Here is a 16,401-nt window from a genome sequence, read left to right as displayed (position 1 = left end):
CTTGTTCACCCGAAGCTAATATTACACTGTATGCTAACTGGAATTTAAATAACAACTTTAAAACAGAAAATAAGGGGCGCCTGGGTGGGTCAGTTGGTTAAGCATCCGACTTCGGTTGAGGTCATGATCTCATGGTCCGTGAGTTCGAGCCCTGCGTTGGGCTCTGTGCTGATGGCTCAGAGCCTGGAGCCTGCTTCAGATTCTGTGTCTCCCTCTCTCTCCACCCACCCCCGCGCTCTCTCTCTCTCAAAGATAAATAAACATTAAAAAAATAAAAATAAAATAAAATAAACAGTTGGATCCCATTTTAATGCATCATTGTCTTTAATTAGGAGGTTTTATACATTTAAAAAATTTTTTAATGTTTATTTATTTCTGAGAGAGAGAGAGAGAGAGAGCACACACACAAGCAGGGGAGAGGCAGAGAGAGAGAGAGAGGGAGACACAGAATTCAAAGTAGGTTCTAGGCTCAGAGCTGTCAGCACAGAGTCCAAAGCGGGGCTCAAACTCCTGAATTGTGAGATCATGACCTGAGCCAAAGTCGGACGCTTAACCGACTGAGCCACCCAGGTGCCCCTTTATACATTTTAAATAGGAGCTTTAGATGAATTTGTTGTTTCAATTGAGAAGTTCACTGAGAATGCCCAAGTAGGAAAGAAGACAAATTCTAAGAGTCACATATAATTGATTTTTAACCTAGATAACGTGCTAATAGTACCTTGAATTTTAAAAATGAGTTTATTTCTTCACCCTCAGCCTTTTGTTTGTTTCTGCCATTCATACATTCATTCACAGACATCCCTGAAAAAGAAATAAAGGAAGTAAGGAAGGACGGAGGGAAGGAGGAAGGTTTTTCTTATCAGTTATATAAGAATATAGTAGTTATCCCAACAAAATAGCTGCTCTTTATAAAATTTATCAGTCAATATTCAGCAGGAGTTTACCTGAGATACAACTAATATTGATTGTCACCTTAGCTTCAAGGACACTAAACGTTTGCTTGGTCAACCACAGAGTCACAAGCAGTTGCCAAGCTATGCGCCCCTGAAATGAGAGACGTCTGTCTTCAATGCTTTACCTATTGGCAGCCTTGAACTCTTTAGATTCTGAGAACCTTTCAGCCTTAGTATATCTTTCTCTTTGCTTCTAAAAGATTGCCTCTCTCAGAGGGCCAGGGTAAAGTTCCAGCAACATCAACAAATATGTCACTTAAGAATCTAGCTTTACAACTTGTCATTTTGCTGGATATATGGCATTCCAGTAACCATGGCTATGCAGAAAATGTAGAGGCATGAAGCCACCATTTATTATGCTCGTGAATTCCGTTGGGCAAGAATGTGTCCAGAGAACAGTGGGGAGAGCTTGCCTCTGCTCCATGATGTCTGGGCCTCAGCTCACATAATCTCAAGACTTGTTCCTGCAGCTTGTCTAGAGGTTGATGCTGGCTGATGGCCATGAGTGTAGCTGGAGTTGCCGACTCAAACACCCACGTGTGGCCTCTCCTTTTGGCCTGGGCTCCAAAACATGGTCTACAACACGGCAGCTGGGTTCCACAGGTGAGGGTCCTGGGAGAAAGTGAGGGGGGGTGGGAAGGGAGAGGGAGAAAGAGAAAGAGAGAAAGAAAGACAGACAGAGACAGACAGGGACAGAAAGAGAAATGGAGGGAAAGACAGAGAGGCAGAAAGGCAGGAAGGGAGCTCGAGATGGGAAGGACAGAGAAAGCCAAGCAGAGGCTGTATGTCTTTTATGATCTTATCTTGGAAATCACTCAACTCTGCTTCCCGGGTGTTGCGTTCATTAGCAGCCAGTCCCTAAACCCTGTCCATATTCTCCACTTCCCAGTGGAACAGTGTCAATGTCGCATTACAAGTAGAGCAGATGGGAGGGGACATATTTTTGTGGCCATCTTGAAAAGGTACAATCTGTGAGGTTGGGCGATCCGGGTTCAAACTAGTTAATGGGCTTGTTCTCACCGCATCTAGAGAGCTTTGCTCCTCTCAGCCTAGTGTAGTGAGAGATGTTTTATTGTTCCCGTTTCTCAGGGACAAAGGGACAGATTCTTGCAATCAAAAGAGCCCGAGTCTGGAGTTAGTGCTTCACCTCTTACCTTGGAACTTTCTATGGAAAAATCTGCCCTGAAATTATGGAAACCTTCAACAGATTGCTTGAACATGAGGCTACACCAGCTAGGAAAACCAAGAAAGAATGATGAAAATCAATGCTTTTGTCAAATGTTTAAGAATATTTTTAGGACTTTATTCAGAGATCTCAATGTTTTATGTTGATGTATAAATATATACCTACTGATTTAACGTTCCAAATAATTATGGCTTGTTTTCTTTTCATCGTTCTTAGGAAATCTGAGGAGATTTTTGCTCACGTAAAATTATATTTCGGAAGGCGGCAAAGAATACCATCATGATTCAAGTAATAGGATAATGTTAACGGGTTGAATAGTGTCCCCCCACCAAAAGCTATGTTGAAGTCTTTCCCCCTAGGACCTCAGAATGTAACCTTATTTAGAAAGAGGGGCGTTGCCGTTATAATTAGTTCAAATGAGGCAATAGTCAAGTAGGGTGGGCCCGATATGACTGGTGTCCTTAGAAAAAGAGACACTAAAGGAACATGGCCATGTGAAGAACAGACACACCAGGGGAATGTCACAGTGGAGGCAGAGATTGAAGAGATCCATCTAGAAGCCAGAGAATTCCTAGAAGTACCAGAACCTGGGAGAGGCAAGAAAGGATCCTTCCTCAGAGGCTTTGGGGGAAGCATGACACTGACACCTTGATCTTGGATTTCTAGCCTCCAGAGCTGTGTGACAATAAACTTCTATTGTACGAAGGCACCCAGTTTGTGTATTTTGTTACAACAACTCTAGTCAACTAAATAAATCTTACTTCTTCCTCTAATAAAAAAGATTAATATATTTCTAGCTCCGTTGGGGTCTGGACTGTAGACATTTCTCTTAGGAGAATCATGATACTGTCATTTCAGGTTTGGCTTCCAGCTTCTGTGACAGGTTTTTGTCACTTTCTCCCAACGGAGAATGAATGTCTAGATCTTCTTGGCCACCATCTTTGCATTTGAGGCACCGATACCAATTCTTTCTCCTTCATGAAATCTTTCTCAACGTTTCCAACAGGAAGTGGTCCCTCTCTTCCCTAAACTTCCAAGGTGCCCTGTCTGTGCCTTATGTGGCATTTTCACTTGTCCTCGTGTGCCTATGGTTATTTACGTGAATGACGTCTTCCTTACTGGGTAAACCAGTGGATGGAAGAGTTAAGGTTTGGATCTTAGCATTTCCCATTGCACTTAGCACAGCGCCCCGTCGTTGGTGAGTGTTGCGTAAATATTTAAATACTGACTGAAAAGTTTTATGAGATCGGAACAGATGAAGGTGTCTGTCCCAGGGCAAAATTTGCAAGTATGTTAGGATTAGGAGATTACGGTGCAGCCCCTTTTCTCCCAGACTCATTGCTTTTCATGGCCTCGGACGCCACCGAGACCAGGCTCCATGTGAGTGCTGAGTGCAACCCCTAGATCTCTGTGACGAGGCATCCTCTTTTCCTACTCAGCCCTTTCATTACAACAGGGTTACATCTTTCACTGCCCACCCTGAGAGCATGAGCGGGTGGAATCACACGGCTAAGAGCATGGACTTTGGTGCCAGACAGGCTGTGTTCTCTAGTGTCCCACTCAGATCTCTCTCCAAAGAGCCCACTATAGGAGGTAGAGCCCCCTCACCCCCCCACCAGCGTCTGCTGGGACCACTACAGTAAGCCATTCATGCTGCATGAGGAATTCTTCCAACCTTGATCCAAGATTCCTCATCCATCAGCCTATCTGAGACTTTTGTCAGTGGTCAGAGGCTTTTCCTACCCAGTGCTTCCTTCTTTACCTTCTGGCATAGATATCACACCTGCATCTTGGTCTGAAGCCTGTCCTTGCCCCCTCCTCCTGTGTCCACTCCCTTCATCCTTCATAGGCGTTTCTCCCAATGAACCTCACGCCCATCTCATGTCACCTTGGCCTTTACTCCCCAGAGGACACAAATGGAAAACAGGTTACCCATTCCTGTGTGTAAAGCACTGAGGACAGTGCCGGTACGGCAAGCACTCTGTGTTCACTGCCTCGAATTCTTCAGCGCCTGATGCTGAACAGATTGTTTGATCAACGTGTGATCAACGTGAGAGCCCCATGAGAAGTAAACGCCATTATTATCTCAATTATCGGTGGAAAGTATTTCAGGCTCCGTGTTATGTGAATAGCGTTAATTCTTTTTTTAATGTTCATTTATTTACTTTAAGAGAATTTTTTTAATGTTTATTTATTTTTGAGAGAGAGACAGAGACCGAACACGAGTGGGGGAGGGGCAGAGAGCGAGGGAGACAGAGAATCCGAAGCAGGTTCCAGGCTCCGAGCTGTCAGCACAGAGCCCGACGCGGGTCTGGAACCCACGAACTGTGAGATCATGACCTGAGCCGAAGTTGGACGCTCAACCGACTGAGCCACCCAGGTGCCCCCATTTATTGACTTCTGAGAGAGAGAAAGAGAGCTCGGGTGCTTAAGTGGGAGAGGGGTAGAGAGAGAGAGGGAGACGGACGATCTGACGCAGACTGTGCTGACAGCAGAGAGCCCCGATGCAGGGCTGCAACCGTGAGAACCCAAGCCCAACTCCACCGCTTAACGGACTGAGCCACCTAAGTGCCCCAATAATAATCCGTCACTCCCCTTGATAGGTATTGCTAAATTCTTAATCCCCAGATTGTCCTGCGGATAGCATTCTGAAACTACTCTAGGATAATTTAGTAAGCTCCTAGGAGTTCCATTATTATGAAAAAAAAAAAAAAAAAACCCTAAAAGAAATGATGTTACTTAAAGTCCAATCTTTTCTTCTGCCGATATTCACTTGTTCTTTATTTACACTTTGGTAAAAAAGAATTGCCCTCATCCTGTTTATGACAGTTGGGGGAAAAAATCTGTCTCTGCTTCTTCTTCATTCCTCTAGACTAAACATTACCAGTGCTCCTAATGTTCTTTTTTTTTTGATCTTCATTTCCAAACTATTTATCACTTGTGCTCTCTTTTCCTGAATGTTCTCCAGAGTTCCGAAAAGTTGCGCCACGCACTGAAGAAACCTCTCCAAAGGGGTTTAAGCGATTGCAAATAGAAACACCAGGAGCACTGCCTGTCTTCCCCCAAACGACTGCGATTAATAAAATCCAGGGGACGCAGTTTCTTCCTTTAATTTACAACTTCACTGTACTGGGGGGGGGGGGGGGGAAACAGTAGATTAATAAGGAATTAAGCGGAGGGGGTTGTGCATCTGGATATGGTTAATATAAAAGAAATTCAGCATGAGGAGTTCCTATTTTTAATTGCTACAAGGTGCGTATGTTTATCATTGTTAAAAAGCTAATTTGAGAAGCTTAATATCCATTAATTCACATATCGTTTGCTGGTAACCACACAAGTAAGAAAAGTCTCAAGGGCCAGAACTTAAATTAAAATGTGCTCTAAAGTTTCCCTTTTTTTAAGAAAAGAAAAAAAACCCCACCAATTAAAACCAGTATTTTGCTCTCTAATGCATCTTTTTTGGCAGTTAAGCTATTTTATGGTGCCAACGTGAAAGCCTTGATTAGAATGCTTTGTCATGGATCCTGTTTTTAAGTAAGCACTACCTGTTGTGTTCCTGGTCCTCATGAAAGAGGCCTGGCTTCATTTCTTCTCTACGTGCTGGAAGGCAACGTAAAGCACGGTTTTCAAGGCCACCCGCGCCCTGACCTTCAGCATCCACAGCGGAATAATCACAGTCTGTCCAGACTTGACTGCTACATATCCTGCTACATAATCCTGCTACATTTGCTGGTGTTTGTGACGGCCAGTCTAGGCCACAAAGCCACCTGGTTCACCACACAATGCCTGGCACTGTGTCAATCATGCCAATCAGTGGAAATAAGTCCAGAAGCTTGAATTCCACCGATAGAATTGTGCCTAAAACAATGGGGTTTCTGAAAAATAGCCTCTGGGCATTTCAGCCTTTTTTTTTTTTTTTTGACATTGGGATTATGCTGAGATATCGCCCAACCTCCCAACCCACTAAGCTCAGTTAGCCAAGCCTCCTTCAGATTCAAAAGCTCTGCATTATCTCTAAATAAAATAAATGGGAGACACCACTCGGAGAGGGAAATCAGAGATTTAGAACACCCTGGGAGATGACAATAAGAGTGGGGGGTGAGGGACAGGAAGGCTACAAGACAATGAGTCTTAAGACTCTAAAACTAACAAGGGCTGTGCTTTTAAAAGCTTGTCACTTGAAACCTACAGGGGATTGAGAGGGAAAATTAGTTTGGCATTCAGAGGCCCGTAATGTTACGAGAAAAAAAAAGAAAAAAGGCCTAAAAGGTACACACGCTCGGAAAAAAAACAACAGAAACTAAAACTAAAATAAAATGTAATTACAAATCACTTAAACTCTGCCACCACAAATCCCCCAGCTGTCCCAGATTCTCTCATCAAAGGAGGTTCTGGGAGACAGTCAACAAATCAGAGCCGTAAACACCAATGAAGAGGTCTCCCTGGTTAAATTTGGGCCTACTGGTCCAACATGGTGTCCCGTATGTAAAAATCACGCTGAAGTCGCTTTGAAGTGTCTACAACCAATCATTTCCCCCCAGTTAGAAACCAAGGGAAGAATGGGGGAAAAATGGAAAATATTAAAAAAGTCACTACTAAGGTAGCCCAAGAATTGTTGGATTTTACAAGCAGCCATTAAGTCATCCTTTCCTTTCAGATGATGGACTGGATTCCAACTCTGTGCCCTTGATCTTCCCATCATCCTTCTCTGTCCTTTCTAGAAACCCATGCAAGTCAAATTCAGGGTGTGGTAGGTATTAAGACCTCTGGGCTGAGAATGGGTACCCCCTAGAGCCTGGACCTAACACCCATACAAGCTGGGTGATGCCACACCTCAGATTCTTCAGGGGTAAGGTTACACTGGATGGTTCACAAGAGGGGCCATCGCAAAGTACCACAGACTTAAACAACAGACAGCTCTGACTTATACTCTGACAGCTCTGGAGGCTGGAAGTCCAAGATCAGGGTGTCAGCAGGTCTGGTTTCTCCTGAGGCCTCTCTCCTTGGCTTGTAGGTAACTATCTCCTGATGTCCTTACGTCATCCTTCCTCTGTATGTGTCTTTGTCCCAATCTCTTCTTCTTCTTCTTTGTTTTCAAATGTTTATTTTTTTTGAGAGAGAGAGACAGAGAGTATGAGCAGGGGAGGGGCAGCGAGAGAGACAGAGAGAGAGAAAGAGAGAGAGAGAGGGAATCCCAAGCAGGCTCTACACTGTCAGCACAGAGCCTGATGTGGAGCTTGAACTCACAAACTGCGAGATCATGACCTGAGCCAAAATCAAGAGTTGGACACTCAACCAACTGAGCCACCCAGGCACACCCTAATCCTCTCTTCTTTTGAGGACACCTGTCATATTGGATTGGGGCCCTACCCTTATGATCTCATTTTACCTAGTCATCTCTTTAAATGTACTATCTCCAAATACACTCCCATTCTGAGCAAGAAACAGAATTGTGCAAGGCTTCTTTTAAATAATTTGTCAAATTGTTGTATTTTTTCATAAGGATACAAGAGAAAGTGCGGAAGATCTCAGCCATCTCTAGCAAGACTCTGTGGAGAATGAAACATTTCCAAGGTTCTGGTCATTTCGTTTCTTCAGGGGAGATAGCCATCGTTCTCTGCTCCAAGTGACTTCAGATGACAAAGTGATCTTCCCCTTCTGTCCCTACCTCTACTGCTCCAGTGTTACTTGAGTATCTCTGGTGTCTTTGGGTTCTACCTCCTTGACACAGAGGGTGAGTAGAATGGCCAGCCAGCAGTCCGAACACCCTGCCTCTGTTGGGGGTCTGCTGTGAGGTCACCCCGTGGGCCATTGGTTAGCCTAGTGATGGCTGATTCCTGTCCGCTGTCTATCTCGGGTCTTCTCCACCTGATGATGAGACCACAAGGCTCTAAGTAAGGTGACTGATAGCTGGGGACTTCCTTTGAAAGGACATTGGGTGTTCTGGGTACGTTAAGATTTCATAAAAGTAGACAATGGATCCAGTAGGCACCTTACTAAGTTTTCCCAGTACCTCTCACCTCTTTCTTTCCATTTACCAAGAAGCTACATAGTAGTTTACATCCGTTGCCTTCACTTTTTACCTTCATTCCCTATTATCCTAATACATGAAATCTTCTGACTTCAGAGCTCATCTTCTTTCCACTGTAACTGAAATTATCTTCCAGCTTCAATATCCATTTATCATTTTCTTCTCAAACCTGCTGCTGCACTTAAAACCATTCGTTGAGCGCCTCCGTTAGCAAAGCCCCTTACCTTGGCTTCCGTGACTGCATTATTCAGGGGGGATATATTCAGGGGGGATCATTATTATGCTGGGGGATGGACAGCAAGCTGTAGGGCAAATCTTGGAGCCAATGGACCTGGATATGAATCCAGATTATCCCCACTGCTTAACATCTATGTAGCATTGTGTATGCTAATTCCATTCAGTTCAATAACTTTATTTTTGTGTACCTATTATATTTGTGATGGCTCTGTAATGGGGAAGAATTCCAGGTAACACCAGGGATTGGATTTAGATGAGTGGGGAAATAGATGTGAAGAGAATCAAACTTTATTTCTCATACTCAGATGCCAAGATCTGTTGATTCCGCCTCGATAATATCTCCCACATTTATTCCTCTCTATCTCTATCACCCTGGTAGAACACCGCCCCTACCTCCCCCCCCCCCCACCATTGAGCTAACTTAGTGGTTGGCAAACAGAGTCCTGAGCAGCTCTCGGAAATCCCAGGGAGACCCTCAGGGGCTTCGTGGGTGGGAAAGCAAGAAAACGGTATGTCTCTTTACGATGTCCATTCCTGCCTCCTGAATTTTAAGAAAGTCAGTTCCACTTTTATCTGTTTAATGTGTTTTTTTTAATATCTGAAGGAAATATTTTCTATTTAACTTAAAAAAAAACCACTGGCCCACATATTGATTTTGTCTCATAATTGGCCTATCTTTATAGTACTTCTCCTATAATCTAGTTTATAGTCAGCTTTCAGATTATTTCAAGCAACACACACTTTTGCTCATGTCATTTTCTATTGCCTGGAAATGCAATACTAGACATGGTAGCCATTCTCCATAAATGACTATTTACATTAACTTAAAGTAAATGAAAAATGGAGTTCCTCAGTTGTACTAGCCATATTTCGTGCTCCATAGCCACACTCACCTAGTGGCCGCCATACTGCCCAGCTCATACTTGGAACATTTCCATTATTGCAGATATTTCTGTTGGACAGGCTGGCCTAGATCACTATTTAAACACTTCTGACCTTGGCTTGGCACTTAAATCCACCCTTTCCAAGCCCATCTGCTGCTGTTTTCCTTGATGTAATTCCCTTATTAGACTGAACTGTTACCAAACATATATGCTCACTTCCTGTCTTCATGGCCCAGCTTACCCAGCTCCACTGAGCTTCCCTTCACCTAATCACTGTATGCTCAAATCCTACTCCCCATTTAGGGACTCTCCTCCATGAAGTCCTTTTGTAAGTTCCCCAACCCAAAGCAATCTCTTCCTGCGAACTCTCATGGGATCTTAAATGAGGCACTCTACTGTCGTCTTTCACCAATTCTTCTAGAATTATAACTATCTGCGCATATGTTTTAGTTCTTTAGTTGGTAGGGCTTCCCCCAGAAGCTGATTCTAAGACAGGGATTCAGATGTAAGTAGTTTAGTTGAGAGGAGATCCCAGAAATCTCCAGTAGGGGGAGAAGCAAGTCAATAAAGGATACATTAGCCATTCAGATCCTACTGTGGGCAACCTGAGCTCAGTCCCATTGGGGGACATGGTCAAACACAGTTATCCCACCCTAGGTCAAAGACGTTGGGGTATTTATTCACCAATGCATTTTCCATGTTTTATTTGAGGTCTGTTTCCAGGGAAAATAATTCCTGGGCATTTCCAGCTTGTCCTACATACAGGCCAAACACACTTGACCAGAAAAGAAAATCCCTTAGGCAGAGAGCTGTGGCAGAGCACCAGCTACGTCTGCAAACTGGAAGGTACGTCCTCGAGGGCTGAGGCCATCTGGGTCAGTTACGTGTGCCTTCCTTAGTCACCTAACGTAGGCAATCAGTAAATAATTGTTCAGTGAATGAACAATTCCACACATTATCCCAAAGATATTGGACACTAGAGAAGAATCCTTAGTGGAATCTGATGGTTTGGGTAACCCAGATAATCTCTGAACAGACTGATACGTGGGGGTTTTTTTGTTGGCTTTCACATCGGTACTTATGAACCAAAGATATTAAAAGTGTGGGAATTTGCTCAGGTAAACCCTAAAGGAGCTCTGGGATTGTTTCAGAAGCTTCCCTGGGTAAAGGAGGCTGTATCCAGAGAGGAATCCTCAGTGGAACAGCTGCAGCACTTACCTTTGACCCTGATAATGCTTTGCCACATCTGTCAGAGGGACTAGACTTCATTGTATCAGTGACTGGGCAGGGTCCATCTTCTGTGTTGGTCAGGAGAGATAAAAGAGAAGCATAAAAGTTGGGAATCTAGGAGGAAAGCGTGTGTGCGCGCGTGCGTGTGTGTGTGTGTGTGTGTGTGTGTATGCGCACGTGTACTCACGCTCATTGCTGGCATACGGGGCATCCCTGTGCCCGGCTGAGGGCAGTCCCACCCCCTGCACGGTGCTAAGCCCACAGTGGGGCGGCTCCAGCACAGGCCCCCTCCCACCCGTAGATGACTTTGCTCCTGACCCTCACCAACAAGAAACCACGCGGCGTTCGGAGCTTCTAGGTCAGCAGTGCTCACGGAGCCTCCCTTTAACACACCGTTAATAGCCAGTGTAATGCCCTCAAGCAAACCTGGCATACGGCCCTGACCTTCCTGCTGTCGTCACCCATTTCTGCACGTGAAACATTTAAAGAGCAAAAGTGAACTTTCAGTCTCCCTCTCTATTTATTGCAGGGTTAACTCCTACCAGTTCTGCCCACTGCAATTAATTAATTGTGTCCAGTTACTTCTTTCCATTTTAATGGAAACGTGGCTTCCAGGGCAACTGATGCCCAGGGCCAGACCTTTGGAAATGCAAGGCGCAGCTGTGATTTCTGAGAAACATGAGAGAAAACAAGGGTGAGGGACTAGCCCGGGAGCTGATAGCAGAGATTCCCGGAGGAGAACCAGAAACACTAGGAGACGGCTGTCTCCTGTGTCCAAGGGCATCTCAAGTGATAATATCAGGGGCCCACCTTATGCAGTTAGGTGTCCCCCAAGATGAGGGCAAAATCGCAACAACAAAAAAATCCAGTGAACAGTGTATAAAAGACCAGGCAGGGTGAGCCTGCCATACTGGGTCCCAGTCACCAGCTAATTCGGTCCCCCAAAAGGAGCCTGGTGAGAGGTGGGACTAGACAGCTGGCCGGGTAGAAGCTAGCACAATGTCAAAGCTGAATAAAGGCCCAGATGGTGACTCCATGTGTAAGCCACGTGGTAGAATCATAGCCTGTGGGCTATAATTTCCAGAATGCTTGTCTTCTTGTCCCAGCTTGACAGTTACCTGGGAAAGTTACTCAATCTCTCTCAGGCCTCAGAATCCTCATCTTTAAAATGAAGTCGGTAAAAGCGTCCACCTCAAGGCTTGTGTGAGGATGAAAAGTATAACCAGATCCTAAATACTTGGGGGTGCTGGGTGCCTGGGTGGTTCAGTTGGCTAAGCGTCTGACTTCCGCTCAAGTCATGATACGGTTCGCGGGTTCAAGCCCCGCATCAGACTCTGTGCTGACAACTCTCTGTGTTGTGTCTCCCTCTCTCTCTGCCCTTCCCCTGCTCCTGCTCTCTCTCTTTCTCTCTCAAAATTAAATAAATATTTTAAAAATTAATAGATGCCTGGGGAGGGCTGCTATTACTATGGATGCAGGATCTCAGAAGATAGCTCTGTGCTACCCCATCCCAGGCCAAAATCTGCAATAAGGGCATTTAAGGATGTAACAGAAATCAGAGTTGTCGCTCACTCACCAAGTCCTGACTTACGCACTAGATTTGTAGGTTGCAGGTTCACAGTCGCTTACACAACTCCAGGTTGGTCTGAGCACTAGCATGAGTTGGTGTGGGCATCAGTGGGCCTCAGGTTTGGGAAGGAAAGGCAGCATGGGTACAGGATTGGGGCCTCATAGAATTTTCCCGAAAAAAATCGTGAAATAAAACTGGGAATAGGGCAGCACAAGGCATAAGAGATGTGAAAATGGTCGGCCCGGAATAATTTGAGAGACACTCGACCACACCATCTCCAAATACTCTTTGTGGTCCACCCCACAGAACTCCCGCGTGGGATTATATCTGCTGGATGTCCTGAATAGGCAGTCAGGGAAGGCGCCTTCTCTCTGGATGGCGATGATTGAAATGCATCCTTCACCGCGAAGCGGAGAGATTCAGGGGTGCTGGTGCGGGGACCCGCTTCACTCTGTTCTATCCGTTTATCGCCATATTGGTGAAAGACACGGAGATGGTCCCTGTGGGGACAGCACATGAAACAGAAAGGGTTTCCTCGTTGCAAATAAGATCGTTTGGATTTCTGTGTTGACGACAGAGTTCCTTATTTCTTGGTCAGCATCGCGCACGTGGTCTAGCAAACCTCCCCCAGCACCTCCTCGTGATTATAAGCCCAGACAGCAGACCCTTCTAGGCGTGCCACCACGGTGAGCTCTCCCTCCCTCTGCTGCTGTCCCTACTTGAACTCTGAAGCAGGAGGGGGAAATACCAAAGGAATCCTCCCCTACCGGAGCCAATCTTCTCACAACATTAGAATTTCAAAGGCTTCTTTGAGTAGGTCTAAGGAAGAGTGGTAGACATGTGCCCAGCCTTACCAAACCACAGTGAGGCAGAATTTGGTCAGGGTTGTAAAGGGAAAAGGAAAAGAATGCGAGGACAGGGGTCCGGCGAGGAAAGGAGGATGGCCAGGCCCTTGGAAAAACTATCTCCCTCCAGGTGGTCAAGGCTGGAGCCAGTTCATTAGCACCTGCTGTCAAAAAACTCCATGTCTGATGGGAGAATGTTGCAAGACCCCTTGCTGTAAAATTACAGGAAAAGGGCACAGCTCGTGGAACCGAGGGGAAGTCAAGATGTGCGGGCAGAGATGAGGTCAGCCTGCTGGCTCAGCTGAGCTCAGGCCTCTGGACGGCCGAGCAGCCCCTCAGAGAATTGAAAAAGAGCCCTTGAAGATGAGCCCTAGGAAGTGGCCTAGGCATGGAGGGGTAACAGCCATGGGGACACGGGATATTTACCTTAACTCGGCCTAGTCCATTCACTGTGCCGGCAGCTACAGAGGGCATGGAATGAAGTGGCATTCATGGTTGGGGCGTGCTAAGGGGCATTTCAGCGGCCACCGGAATCTTTGCTGCCAGCATCAGTGACCTGGGCACCCGGCCAAGCAGCCTCTAGAGTGCCATGGGCGTGTCACCGCCGCAATTCAGATCTACAATGTGGCCTTGGAGAGCCGAGAGGGTTTCTGAGGAGCGTGTGCATGAAACTCCCTGGGAATTTCCAGAGCTCGCCTGGAGGGATTGGAGCTGCTCTGAGGCTCTGTAATCTCCAATTTGTGGTCAAGTCAAAGAGGACAGCGCTTGCTATTGCCAGTGTGTTAAAGAAAAGCATGTCCCATACACAACCCGTGAGCACAAAATAGTGCGACATTGCCATGAGTGACACCTGAAAATCAGTCTCGTCATTTATAGGCATATCAAGGGTAGGAACGCCATTCTCCTGACTTTGCTGCACGTAGAGTCTGGCTTGGTTTTCTTTTCGTCCCCAGCACGAAATAGGGTATGTGTTGGTCACATATCCCATTCTCCTTCAGTTGTCCTTGTGATTGATCAGCATGATGGAGGGTCAGCTGGAGTCAGGGTCACAGGAGACTCTCAAAGAATCAGCTCTTCAGAGCTCCATTGTCCCCCAGCCCAGACCCCCTCTGATTTATACTCTACCAGGCTGCAGAGTCCTGACCCCGCGGTGTAACGCTCAAATCCGATAAGCTGATCACAAAACCTTCTTTATTCTCAAGACCACTGCTCCGTTCGAGCCCTGCTGTATTCGAGTCACCTCAGGGTAGGGGCGGCCTTCAGGAGTGACACAGAGACTGGCAGACTGTCATCGAAAGTGCAGGCTGCCAACCCTCTCAGGTTACGAGGAATGATTACGGGTAAAGTATGCTTTGAATGTGGGAAAAGGGGGAGACTTAAAATATATTTGGCTCAAACAATTTGTTTTAAGGGATTTAGTCCCCAATTCCTTGCAATCATAATCACGGCCCATTTCGCAGTCACTAGACTATCAAATCCTGTGTATACAAAATGAAGAACTCTCAAAAGGGGAAACTTCAAAAATGCTAAGTTACAGAGGTGGTACAAATGTTATTTGAGACACCGTGAAACAGTATTGGAAGTTAACTGCAATGGAGAGCCTGCTTTTCTGTTTCTAGATATGGCAGAGATTAGGTACAGCGTTGTTGAGAAATTGGAGACTTGCAGATCCCTTCGCTTTTTCGGGGATTAAAGAGACGATAACCTGCTCTGTTACATTTAAAGTGGAAACAAAGGTGGTGACTGGGGGGAGGTGGAATTTCCTTGTCTTTTGTCTGCACACCCATTTAGCACATCTTATTTGGCAAAATAAGCTTCCTTGTTTTTTAGGATGTGTTTGCAGAGTGTTCTGTCACACAGCTTCCTAATTATGCCAGTGCACGGGTTCTGAGGCCTTTTCTCCCCTTCTGCCAAGTTCACCTTCTGCAATGACAGTGAAAAATTAGGGGCTGGCTCCGCCTGGTGCCTTGGCTGGAAAACTGCACCTGCATGTATCTGGCCCTCGATCGAGATGGAGCGCCCTCTAGTGCGCAGAAACAGTAAAACTACGCATTAAACGCTAGTGGCTAATGACCCATTAAAAATACTGAGACTACAAAATATTAAAACTACGGGAAAAGGCGATCAAGTATGCCCTTCCCCCGAGCCAGGCGTTGTGATAAGGACTGTGTATTGTTGCGTTGGTTGCCGGTTGCTGTGGCTTGAAACACTAACCCTTTGTTAGCTCCCACGGTTTCCTGTGAGCCAGAATTCAGGAACAGCTCAGTGGGGTGGTTTCTTACCAGGTTGCAGTCAGACTGTGGCTGGGGCGTCGCAAAGCCTCCTTCGATTACATGTCTGGTGGCTGGGTTGGTAATACTGGGAGAGTCGCGGTAGCAACTTCCGGCACCTTTCCCTGTCTCCCCTCCCTGGTATTCCCCAGCATGACCAGACTGCTTTCCTGTTGGCTCAGGGCTTCCAAGTGGAAAAGAGAGGAGAGCCAGGAGGAAGCTGCAATGCTTTCTCTGACCTGGCTCCGAAGTCATCCCGCGTTATTTAGGCTGTGTTCCATTGGAAGAGGCAGTTACTGTTTTCGCATCAATAGTGTCTTTATGATTCCATTTTATCTCCACCATTGCTTGTTTTTTGTTTTTTGTTTTTGTCTCTTTATAGCTTTCTAATGATTGCCCTAGGTTTGATAATATGTATATATCTTTTTAAAATACAATCTCTACACCCCCACATGGGAATCAAACTCACAACCCCGAGATTCAGAATCATATGCCCTTCTGACTGAGCCAGCCAGGCGCCAGGATAATTCCTATACATCTTTAATATTCATATTCTACCTTCAAATGCTATAGCATTTCATGAGTAGCTTAAGGATCTCACAACTTACAGCTATATACTCCTGAGTCCCTTTTCCCATTCTTTGTGCTATTGTTTTTATAAGTTTTAATTTAAACATTCTATAAACACACACATGATTACTATTTTTGCTTTAGTCATTTAATTATCTTTTAGAGCAATTATCAATTTAAAAATGTTCTTTAACAAATCAGGAGACCATAGATGCTGGAGAAACGGGAACCCTCTTGCACTGTTGGTGGGAATGCAAACTAGTGCAGCCACTCTAGAAAACAGTGTGGAGGTTCCTCAAAAAATTAAAAATAGATCTACCCTATGACCCAGCAATAGCACTGCTAGGAATTTACCCAAGGGATACAGGAGTGCTGATGCATAGGGGCACTTGTACCCCAATGTTTTTAGCAGCACTTTCAACAATAGCCAATTTATGGAAAGAGCCTAAATGCCCATCAACAGATGAATGGATAAAGAAGTTGTGGTTTATATACACAATAGAATACTACTTGGCAATGAGAAAGAATGAAATCTGGCCTTTTGTAGCAACGTGGATGGAACTGGAGAGTGTTATGCTAAGCGAAATAAGTCACACAGAGAAAGACAGATACCATATGCTTTCAC

General features: G+C 45.4%; 1 long non-coding RNA gene across 1 annotated transcript; it reads right to left on the bottom strand.

The window, feature by feature from the left end:
- Positions 1-649: 649 nt before the first annotated feature.
- LOC147580770 (uncharacterized) lies at positions 650-15,446 on the bottom strand. The gene is made up of 3 exons (XR_015251072.1): positions 15,219-15,446; positions 10,510-10,589; positions 650-801 (listed from the first exon to the last, which is right to left on the bottom strand). It is a non-coding gene; the product is annotated as an uncharacterized LOC147580770 (long non-coding RNA).
- Positions 15,447-16,401: the final 955 nt, after the last annotated feature.

Source organism: Puma concolor, chromosome B2 (genome assembly GCF_028749965.1).
Source record: "Puma concolor isolate L17-30 chromosome B2, mPumCon1.1.hap2, whole genome shotgun sequence".
NCBI lineage: Eukaryota > Metazoa > Chordata > Mammalia > Carnivora > Felidae > Puma > Puma concolor.
The sequence above is the reverse complement of the archived record's forward strand: the minus strand, read 5'-3'. Positions and strand labels throughout refer to the sequence as shown.